Source organism: Stenella coeruleoalba (assembly GCF_951394435.1).
Source record: "Stenella coeruleoalba genome assembly, chromosome: 2".
NCBI lineage: Eukaryota > Metazoa > Chordata > Mammalia > Artiodactyla > Delphinidae > Stenella > Stenella coeruleoalba.
Window position 1 is genome coordinate 68,998,808 of NC_137147.1, and position 12,248 is coordinate 69,011,055.

General features: G+C 33.1%; 1 long non-coding RNA gene across 2 annotated transcripts in view; it reads left to right on the top strand.

The window, feature by feature from the left end:
• Positions 1-4,680: 4,680 nt before the first annotated feature.
• The window catches only part of LOC307182561, a 249,836-nt gene continuing 242,268 nt past the window's right edge, over positions 4,681-12,248 (top strand). For both annotated transcript variants that reach the window (XR_013827199.1, XR_013827200.1), the window contains exons 1-2: positions 4,681-4,774; positions 6,975-7,026. This is a non-coding gene — a long non-coding RNA (uncharacterized lncRNA). The remainder of the gene's footprint in view (positions 4,775-6,974; positions 7,027-12,248) is intronic.

Below are 12,248 nucleotides of genomic sequence, written 5' to 3' on the forward strand. Positions count from 1 at the left end.
AGTTCTGATATCAAGGGATCAGCAATATGACCAAAAGTTTTCATGTCTTTACAAGACACTTTTTCTGACTGGTGGTAATAAAATATGAAAAGCAGTATGATGATAATAGTATCATGCTTTTCAATTAATATGGATAGCAATATAGCTTATAGACAATCTACCTCATTATTTCTCCAAAAGGTATTTATATGTGTGATACTGTTGTGAATGTGAGAGATATATTGTAAAGTTTATCCATTACTTAAAGTTCTGTAGACTAAGTTTTCAGTAAACCCACAATGAAAGAGTCTTAGTGGTACTGAATGGAAACTTTATTTTCTCCTTCTTGCATTCTTATGGATAATTCTGAGAATTATATGGAAAGCATCAGCTGCCATTTCAGGTGTTTTCTTGACCCAGGATAGATAGTGTAGATTGTTTATTATAGTTTATTCTATAAGAAGGTAAAAATCTGGTCTTCATGTGGGGAGAATGGAATTCATTATTATTTCTCTCATAAGATTAATTTCAGTGTACTTTTTTAAAAGTTTAAAATCTTAATGCCCATTATGGCACTTTTTTGATAGACTTTCACTATATTGGAGAGGGAGATCTTTTTTCATTTTTGACATTCTTTTCTTCAAGTGATTTGGTTAAGCAGGAAAAAAGAATGAGGTAGTTTTGACACCTCATCCCCTATTCTATTAACCAAACTACATAAGCCTCTCCTTTACTCAGTTTGATTTTCCTTTATTGAATTTTGCTTTCTGCAATGTTCTCATTTCCCTTATTAGATTAAATCAGATTGTTCTTACCCATCCAACATTATCCCTTTGGGAGAGCAAAATTCAGTCTCCCGAGAGAAAATGTAAAGAAAATCTACTTAGAGAAGATTACTCAGCTACTGTTATTATCCGTTTCCAATTTCCTTTCTACTTTACAGAGTAAGTTTGACTCATTCCCTGATGGCAAACTTTCCTCCCTTCTACTATGTAACAAGAATGAGGGCAGGTCATCTATAATAGATGACTTCTAATGTAAAGTGTGGAACCTCAGGATTGATAAGACTTGTTATATATGATAGGTCAGGGAAACTCTTAGGTTATTGCTTGTGCTTTCAGCTACTGCCTTTTGAAACAAAACAAAAACAAACAAACAAAATAACAAAAAAACACTGTCCCACTCAACCAAGAATTATTTAGGAAATTCTATTAGTGTACCATTTAGCTGACCCCCAGGTGATGCTCTTTTGGTGATTATGATAGAACTGCTAAAGATCTGTCACAACAAGGATATGAGAACAGAGCAACTTTATCTGTATTGCTTTGCATTCTATTTCATTTCTGCATAGATTGAAGAAAAAGCTCAAGACACAACCTCAGTGGAAATTAGGTTTCTGTTCTCTACAAACTGCCCTTTAAACCTCAAAATAGAGATTTCCAAGAAATTTCTCTTTTCAGGTTTTCAAAATTGCTGAGAAGCAGTTAACTTTTTCACTGTAGTACCAACATTTTTTTAAAAAGTCTATTCTGGTCCAAAATTTTAAAAGTATATGAAAAGCCTAATGAATCTTGGAACTAAATTCTGTGTGTGTGTGTGTGTGTGTGTGTGTGTGTGTGTGTGTGTGTGTGTGTGTGTTCTAACCTAGCAACTTAAATTCTCTTCAGGTCACCCTGTCAGCATCAGTTCTGTAGCCTGGATTTAGTTGAATCAATCCTAATTGCAATTCTGCACAGGTCTGGTCCTTTGTGGAGATTGCAGATGAATGACAGTGCAGTGGCAGGGAAGATAAATACTCTGGCAAATAAGATCCCAGCACTCCACAGAGGATGGAATAAATTACTTTACCAATAGAGTGGTGGTAATATGTTGGAGAAAAAAAGTGAAATCGAAGCCAGTTTAATACTAGGTTTGTTAAAGTTTACAATAAAGCATTTTAAGCTTATGTAAAATACTGATGGTGATTCATTTTTATTTAGAACACATTCCATTGCTCTCCATCATGAAAGATAATGGCAGACACTAATTTTGTTTATGCAGATGACAGCCTGGGCAATTTTAATTCATGTAGCATTCTCTGGTAGCTCAAGGCCTGATGGTAACTGTGGTATAGCATATTGATTAGTAATTTGATAAATATACAAAATGGCACATTGAGCTTTAGGTGCTTCATGCAAAATGTATTCAAATGACCTTGACTAATTAGAGTGCATAGTTGTGAGGCAGTACCATATGAACAAGAGCTAGTTTGTGGGTCTAGAGATTTATATTGTTTTATGACAGAGAATAGGAAGAGACTGCATACAAACACTAAACTTCTATCAAGGAAGAAGACTTATAATAAGTCATCAGGAGAAAGATCTTTTTCTTTTTTTTTCATTGTGAGAATTATTACCCTTATCCTATAAAATTAATTCAATGATTTTACATCTAAAATGTATTTCACAGATTTTTAACTGGATCCTAGATAAAGTATAAATATGTACTTTACTAGGATTAAATAATCAGGGAAAGTTTTTTAAAGCAATCTTAAAATAATTATTTTATATTATACTTAAAGATGAATATAAATTCTTCATGTTGATTATTTACCTCTTTACATCTTATAGCTGCCCGAAATGTAAAGTTCCAAAATAATATGTTATCCTTATAGACTATACATCTACAGTTTACCATCACATATTATGTTAGGTGTCTTGTAATTATATCTCAAATTAAACTTTCTAATTAGGCTTCATAGATGAAGTTTAGGTTTTTACCATATTCTTATGAAAAAACTTTTTGGTAAATAAAGGTGAAGCGCTCTAAGAATCCATAGATACAACTCAAAAATTTCTTAGAAAAACCTTCCTGTTTCACTTGGCTATAAATTCCATGACAACACTGAGTAGTAAATTAAATAGCATATCATACACAGGCAACTCAATTTTTATCCCTTGCCATATAATAGAGGCATTTCTTTGAAGTGTATTGCTCTTATAAACATCAATGGAAGCTTCTGGAAGCAAAGTAAGCAGGTACTGAGGGTTGAGATTTTTATATAAATATTCAAAATCTCTGAATTAAGTTTAGGCCCAAATGAATTATTCTTAGCAGCATAGGTGTACCTCCAATTGTGCAGAGATTCTTCAGGACGCATTTCAGTTGCTCTGAAAGATCTCAGGCACAACTGATTAATTGTCTACCATTTCAATGCACTCTTCTTGTGTATTAGAAATTTTGTAGGTTTGCTTTAATTTGGGGTGAAATATACAGACCACAAAGAGGAGTGTGAATTAAATCCTCCAATAACTTAGCTCAAAGTCAGTATCTTTTTTTTTAAATTTCAAATGCCAGTTAAATTCAACTATCCACTCAGAGCCACTCTAAATGAATTTAGGTTTTGTCAAATACAAGCTTCCTCTGAGTCTCCAAAATCACACTTCTCCTCACGTCGTTTCTTAACAACTTCAGAGAGCTGCCAGAGACTATGTCAATTTGGTTTTCATTGTGAGAGGTATGATTTTGAAAGAATAGATTTCTAAAAAGAGTTTTAAAAAGCCTTAAGGAAAATTTTTCTAGGAGACTGATATTCTCTTTTTTCCACCCTATTCCCTGTAATAATTATTGAATATTTTAAAACTAGGGAAGGCTTAAAATCTCCACACAGCCTAAATGTTTAGTAGTAAATGATAGGTTTATGCATATTAATTATAAAAGATAACTATTACTCTAAATACTTTATATATATATAATCTTTAAGTAAATTAAAATAAATAAATAATAGGTAATAATATTCTTTTGGGACTAAACATTGTCCAGGTGTTTTATCATGTTTGTAACTTTAAAATACAAGATCAGACATATAATCACCTGTGAAAAGCAGTATTGTAGGGGTTAAAAGTAATTCCATGACAAAATTATGCAATTATTATAATAATCATGTAAGTGGAAATTTTTGAAAAATTTAATGAATGATTGAAAAGATGAGTCATGTGTGGCTTCCCTGGTGGTGCAGTGGTTGAGAGTCCACCTGCCGATGCAGGGGACACGGGTTCGTGCCCTGGTCCGGGAAGATCCCACATGCCGCAGAGCGGCTAGGCCCGTGAACCATGGCCGCTGAGCCTGCGTGTCCGGAGCCTGTGCTCCGCAATGGGAGAGGCCACAACAGCGAGAGGCCCGCGTACTGCGAAAAAAAAAAAAAAAAAAAGAGTCATGTGAAGAAGAAATTAGGTTGAGTTGTCCTATGAAGGTGAAGGTAATTTAGTATCTCTCTTAAACAAAGAACATATCAGGATGATAACCTCTATGTTAAGTTAATTATAGAAGGTACTCAACTAGAGGCCTTTAGTCCAGCCTAAGTCTCTCCCACCCCAGCTGAAGCAGAAAATCTTTGCAGAATTGATGATTAAACAAAATCACCTTTTCAGTTATGTCATTGGATACAATGTTAGGCAACCTGTGAAGATTTGAAAATCAGTATTTATTAGAATGTAGTCCATCAACTGGGGTGCTTGTGATAAATGCAGCTTCCTGCCTTACTCCAAGCTTCTGAGTCAGGATCTCTGGGACCAGAGCCCCAGAATCTCTGTTTTTAAGGAGCATTATGAGTGAGTCTGATGTACTTTAAAGTTTGAGATCCACACAGTAAATACTTATTATCTGAAAGATTTCAGTTTATAAGGTAGCATATAGGACAGATTATCTCTATTGATTTCTTCCAGCACCATCATTCTTGAGAGATCAAGACAGTGTTACTGAAAAACCATAAATCTGAAGAGCAGTGGCTAACATTTTTATAAAGCAGTTGAAGAAGGTAAGCTAATATAAAACTCCTGAATTTACTACAACAAAGTATACATATTGTAATTCCTTCTGACAGAAGACCATAAATGCCTACTTCCTTTTATTTTGAGAAAGAAGTAATAATTCATATCAAATTTTGTACACCAGTTTAGTTCCCCCTTTACAAGTTGCTGTCACAGAGAAGGGGGACCTCAAAGGAGGTGTGCTAAATATAAATGCCTTAAATAAAATAAAAATCTAAGGCACAACTTACCCATATTGAAATTACCAAGAGAAATCCATTCACATATCTTGTCTTATCCTTACTTCTAAAGAATACGTGGTGGTGGTAGTTATACTTTAAGCAGAAATTGGAAATACGACTTTAAAAATGGCTAATCCATGCCAGATTTACTCCTTTATTTGCTCTTAGATATTTATGACCACATAAAAAGAGTCAGGAAGGGAAGAGGCAGAGTACTTTCAGAAATGTTGTCTTTGTTCTCTTATCTTTTCTCTATTCTCTCCTATAGAGACCTTATTTATTTGCATAGCTTCAGCCATCACCTCTATGCAGATACTCTCCAATCTACATCTACAGTCTCATTCTCTCCTGAGAGATGGTATCACATTCCCAAAGAACACTAGGGATTTCCATTTGCTTATCTTTCTCTTACTCAGCATGTTTAAAACAATACTCAAGACTTTCTCTCCCAAACTGACACCCACTCTTGGCTTGCCTATTTCTCTTAATGATGGCACTATTCTTCAAAGCATACAGCCTCTAAATGTTGGACTAAATTTTGTATTTTTCTTCTACCTGGCCAACCTCCACCAATCCCCAATAAAATCAGTCACTACTTCCTGATGATTTTTTTCTTGGTTCCTTTAGCATTTGTACTTTACTCTCAATTCTTGCTTTCCTGACCATATTTCAGGTCTTAGTCATCTCAAAGTCATATGCTGTTTATATGTACATATATCTATTATATGAATGTGTCTATGTGTGTGCATGTGTATAGTTATATGAGTCAGTCTTGACTCCCCTCTTTGCTTTACCTCCTATATCAGTTCTGTTTAAGTTTCTGTTGGCTCATAACTTATCCTTCAACATTTTTACTGTTATCGCCCACCTGCATTACCATCTCTTATTTCAACTGCAGTAATATTCATCTTAATGGTTTTATATGTTTCCATACTTGCACTTATAATCGAGTTTCCATATAATGGGCATAATTTTTATATCCTGCATCAAATTTCCTATAGGCTTTCAAAATAAAATACAATTTTTTGTCTTTATCTACAATTTGCTACATGATTTCCTCTTTCCTACATCTTGCTTGACATCATGTCAAGTCGCCTCCTTGAGCGTTTTTATAGCCACACTGGCTTTCTTTTGCTTTTGTAAGCCCAGCAGACTCATTTTCATGTCAGAAACTGAAAGGTCCCCTCCAGAGATATTTCCACGATTTAATTACTTCTTGTTATTCAGTTCTTGTATCAACTGATGTTTCTTCAAGACATTTTTAATGACCATCTCTTCTAAAGTGGTTAACCCTGCCCCTAGAGTCATTCTATATTCCATTTCCTGATCTTATATTTTTGTAGCACTTATCAATGATGAAAATGTATCTTCATTATCATCATCTGTCTCTCCAAACTTCAGTGTTTAAGTTCCAAGGAAGAGGAGCATCAGTATCTAGAATAACACTTGACATGCATCAGGCATTTGAAAGCAGGGGGTTTCACTAAGCATATAAAAAAAGGAAGATGGATGTTATGGGGTCTGAGTTAGAACTATAAGATCTCCTCCTTCTATAAAGTATCTCCATATATTCTTAATCCTGGGTTTGATTTTATAAACAAATTTAGCAGGTTTCCTTATGTCTTCTAAATCCAGGTTCGTTAGAGGTGTCTTTATACAAGGTGAATTTCTTTACTCATGTGACATAATGAAAACATTCTCTAACTTAAAAAAAAAAAGAAGAATTTCTAAATACTCTATTTAAAAATTCTCCCTCATGAAAAGCTATTTCAGGAAATATAAGTAAATATTAAATAAGAACAATTAAATATTTTTATTCAGAAACTGTGTACATAGTATCTATTAGTAATAACACATTTATATAGTAATACTATGTGCCAGGTATTCTTCTAATAACTTTACATATATTAATTCATTTATCTACAACTACTCTTGAGGAAATTACTATTACTCTTCTGTTTTACAGATGAGGAATTGATATACAGAGAAGTTCAATAACTTGCCCTAAGATATAACTGGTAAGTTCAGATGGCTTCAGAATCTTTGTGTTTAACCACTATGCACATTGCCTTTCTGTTCTTATACTACAATAGGACAAAATGAAAGAAAACCAGGGTTAGATTATATGAAAGAATAATGAAGCCAACAATGCAGAAACTAAAATTTGGTGCAGTAAATAGCAAACTAAGAATACACAAATAAATTTGGGAAACACTTCTCAAATACATAGAAAATGGAGAAAAATAGTGAAAAAGAGTAGAGTGGAGATAGTGGACAATGGAGAACAAGTCATGAAGATATAATCATAAATAATAGCTATTACATAATAAGCAAAATGAGAATATGGAACAGGAATTATAATTAAAAATATTAGTAGGAAAAAATAGCAGCAATTAAACATATTCCAAATCTCACAAAGATGAGGTAGATTCTGGGCAGGGTTCACTGTGTTACAAGATAATTAAAAGAAAAATAATACAACACTCATCTGCACACAAACACACACACACAACCAAAAGTAAAGACTAGTAAAAAAATTCTGAATTAAAAATAAGGTTACTTAAAGGAAAATAAAGGCAGACAGAACTTTTTTAAACAGCAAATGACAGACGAAAATGAAATACTGTTTTTATAGCTTTGAGTGAAAAATGATTGTGATCCAAGAATGTTTTCCATCCAGCTTAGTTACCAGTAACATCCAGATGTTACATTAAAAAATGGCTCAAAAGACATTTACAATGTGATTACTGATTGACATATCAAAATAACTCAAGAATGAAGGTAGCAAAGGTATAAGAAAAATGATATACTTTGAAATTAAAAATATAACTACTTAATAAATACCATTAAGCTCTACTTAAAAATATATGGGTGCTGATAAGTATAAGTAATACCTATAACTTTGTAAAATATTTAATATGAACAAATTAAAATTATAAAAATGCTTTGTTCAAATATGTTCAAACATATTCCCATTTTTGGCTTGGAAATATTATGATTTAATAATCTGACCTAATATTTCCTCAGTTCTTATGAAATTTACAACAAAACCTATTTTGCCTTACACTATTCTATAATTGTTCTTTTTATCCTGTGTACTATAAAAATAATAGACTTTGTCTACAGGTGTTTTAATATATTTTAGCATGCTCCAAACAATAATATGACAATATGGCCCAGACAATAATTATTTTTCATATTAAAAGAAACCTGGAGATAGTGGTTCTAGAGTTGGGGTAGGGGTTAAATGCCATCAGGACTTAGGATCAATCATATGGTGTTTAAGAGTATAGGCCTTGGGCTTCCCTGGTGGCGCAGTGGTTGAGAGTCCGCCTGCCGATGCAGGGGACGCGGGTTCATGCCCCGGTCTGGGAGGATCCCACGTGCCGCGGAGCGGCTGGGCCCGTGAGCCATGGCCGCTGGGCCTGCGCGTCCGGAGCCTGTGCTCTGCAACGGGAGAGGCCACAACAATGAGAGGCCCGCGTACCGCAACAAAAAAAAAAAAAAAAAAAAAAAAGAGTATAGGCCTTCGTATATTCAGAAATTGGCCCCAATTCTATCTAGATTTGTGGCCCTGGGCAGATTACCTAACCTCTCTAAACTTCAGTTTCCTCATTTATATAGTAATTAGGATAATGATAGCATTCCCTTAATGTTTTTGTAAAAATTAATGATAAAATATTTGGCACACAGTAAGCAAGCAACAAATGATAGCTATTACTATTATTATTAATATTTTTGCTATTGTTATTATTAGATAAATATATTGCTGAGCTAAAGATAGTTAATTAGTGAATAATGTAGTAAAGACCAAGCAAGGAAGCAAAAATTTAAAATCATTGATTCAAATTCTAGAAATATTGAAAGTTATAGCTTGGTTTCAAATATATATTATTAGAAATTAATAAATAAATGAATTGTGTTGGTATGGAATAATGAAAATCAGAGTGAACTATATTATCTAACTCTAATTAAATTATATATGGAGGGAGAAACATATTTTATTAACTATCAGATAAGGTTAATTAAATGAAAGTTAATGAAGTTTTCCTGTCAATTTCATTAAAGATGCTTAAATGGTAGAGAATAATAAATCACAGTAATGGAAAGAAGTCCCAACCAAGGAAGTATACTACCTGACTTGGCTAATTGGGGTGATAGCCCATATTCTTTCCCTTAATACTACTTAATGGAAGTTTCTTATGTCACTATTTCAAGCCCTGCAATATCTCAAGTTTCCCGTAAATAAACATTAGTCTTCAGAGACAGTCATCTTGCCTTTACAATAACAATTTTACAATTTTTCTTAATAATAGGATTCTGATATATTCTGGGGAGCAATATGCTCAGTTAAATGACAATTTTCCAGCTTCTCTTATAATTCAAAATGGACAGTGAAATATGAGTAGAAATTATTGGGTATTACTCTAATGAAAGCTGGTTACAGTTGTTGCCACACAGTTGGCATATGTGCTATTCTGGCATCTTCCCCAAACCACCTGTGCTCAGAATTCAGACAGGATTTCTGGAACTCAGCAACCATCTAAGACTATAATACTGCATTAAAAAGAAACTTCCTGGGCTGAGAATGGTAAGATAGCTGGAGACTGTGTCTCTGATAACCCATGGAGCCACTATACCAACCCAGAATCATCTACTTTTTGTGTTAGAAGAAAAAGATTTAAACGTTTATCTTGTTCAAGCCTTTGCTACTTATGATCTTAATTCCTAGAATTTATTTCACATATTTAAAAGTCCTAAAGTGTAGAACTAAATTACAAGATGGCAGATGTTCTATCTCTCTGAAAACGTACCATGTCTTTATGTAGTAGTATTTTATTTCCATTGCCTCTTTCTCATTCATTTCATTGCCAGTTTCTTTCTCTTGTTAAATTTTTGAATGTTGATTTCTTCATCTCTGTAAATATATATTTCACAGTGCTGTGATATTGTAATGACATAATTATGTGAGGATATTCTTGTAATTATTAATTTAACTTGAAAACTATAAGATTATGAGAATTGGAGATGGTGGTGGTTAAGATAAATGTGGGGAAGATAAAGTGTTCTCAGTCAAATATCTTGTTTTATTCCTCTTTCACCCTAAGACAATGTTACCTAAACCATTTAAAAACTAACCCATTAATGTATAATTAAAATTTGAAATAAAAGTTTAAAAGAGAACAAGGCAGGGAATGAGAGGAAAGGGAAGGAATATCTTTGGATGACTTCCACAGGATAGTTACTATGATAGATGCATTTACATATACTTGCTTATCTAATCTTTACAAACCCCCTGAAAGATAGGTATCATTATGCTTACACAAAAAATATTAGGATGTTAAGTTTCAAATATGTCAGTTAATTTGCCTAAGGTTATACAGACAGAATTTGAAAACAAAGTTCTTCTCTCCACTATATGACTTTAAATATTAGATCAGTTTGGATATAATTATAAATAATTTCATGTCCTAGCAGATATTCTAGCTAATTGTATTTTATTTGGTTATAATAAATTCTTCACAGTAAAAATTTTTATAAAATATAAATTGTATATCTCATTTCTAGTCTAATCAATATACTCTACAATTAGTGGCTAATATCTGTTTTTCACAAAATATTTCTGACTAGCTAATTCTTTATGAAAGTTTTACTCTAGTCAGAAAAGAGAAATGGATAAATCTGAGTTAGACTGTTGTGCAATATCAAAAAATGTGGCTACCATTCAGTTTTCTAAACCATCACTTTTATTTACTGTCTGATAGTCTATGTAGTTACAGGACTGCACTCAGGATTTCCTGAATAAGTCAAGTTTTGGTTACCTGATCATCATCATGTTATTATGACAATCCAAGAGCAAGATCTTTCTGTCCAAAAAGGCATGCCAAGATATTTAGAATATTTCATGAAAGGGAACTAAGTAAATTCTATGGCTTACAAAACTATTAAAATGAAATGTCTTAAAAATATTGTTATAAAACACATGGTATTTTATAATCTACAAGTGCTATTACATACAATTATCTCATTTAATTCTCACAATCCTATGAAATATACATTCTAATTGTAGAGATGGAGAAATGACTTTTTGAAGATCACATAGTAAGTAACTGATAGACAACTTGAATACAAGTCTTTTGACCAGACTAGATCTTGAACATTAAGTTAATATGACAACCTCCAGAAGCAATGATACTTTGTCAAACATATTCAGCTCTAAAGTATTTTATTTCTATTAATTCATCTTAGAAAGTCATTTCAAGACTGTTCATTTATGCATCAATTTATTAATTCTTTCATTGAATATTTATTGAGCACCTACTATGTGTCAAGCACTGATATAGGTATTGAGGATACAGGAGTGAATAAATGAGACAAAAATTCCTGCCCTCATGGAACATACATTTAGTGCAGAGAATACAGAAAAATGAATAAGAAAGTGAGTGTTATATTTGTATGTATAGCCATTCAGAGCTCAGGCTCACTAGTCACACTGCCTGGTTTCAAGTCCCAATGGCTCTAACATTGCAAGGCATATAGTTTGCTGCGTATTTTCTAATCTATAAAATGGAGATAAAGTAGTAATCATCTCCTTATTTTCAAGAGAAATTAAACTCAGTTGTCTTTGAAGATTGAGTGAAATAATGGAAGTTAAGTTCTAGAAGAATGGTTTGCTCAAAATAAGTGCTTGATAAATGTTAGTTATTATTTAACAGGCTTGTTAGAGACTTTTCTTTCCCTTTTCTTTTTTCCTTTGATGTTTCAGTCATTCATTCAACACATAAAAGAAGGTCTAAAATATTGCCTAGAATGTTCCTTCTACTATAATATAATCTGGTGGGGAGTACTATTAGACAGCCAAACAGTGATGAACTGTTATAATAGAGGTAATCCACAAGGCCCTACAAAGACATGACCTAAGAAACTCCTAATCGCTTGCACTGGTATTAGTTTCTTAAGATGTCATAACAAAGGACCACAAACTGCTTAAGACAACAGACATTTATTTTCTCAATAGTTTTGGAGGCTAGAAGTCCAAAATCAAAATGTTGGTAGGGTCATGCTTCCTCTCTAACCTATAGATGAATCCTTTCTTGCCTCTTCTTTGTTTCTAGTGGTTTGCTGGCAAACTTTGGTGTTCCTTGGCTTGTAGATGTATCACTCCAACCTCTACATTTGTCATCACATGGCATTTTCTCTGTGTGTGTCTTTCTTCACAGCGAGATCTTATAAAGACACC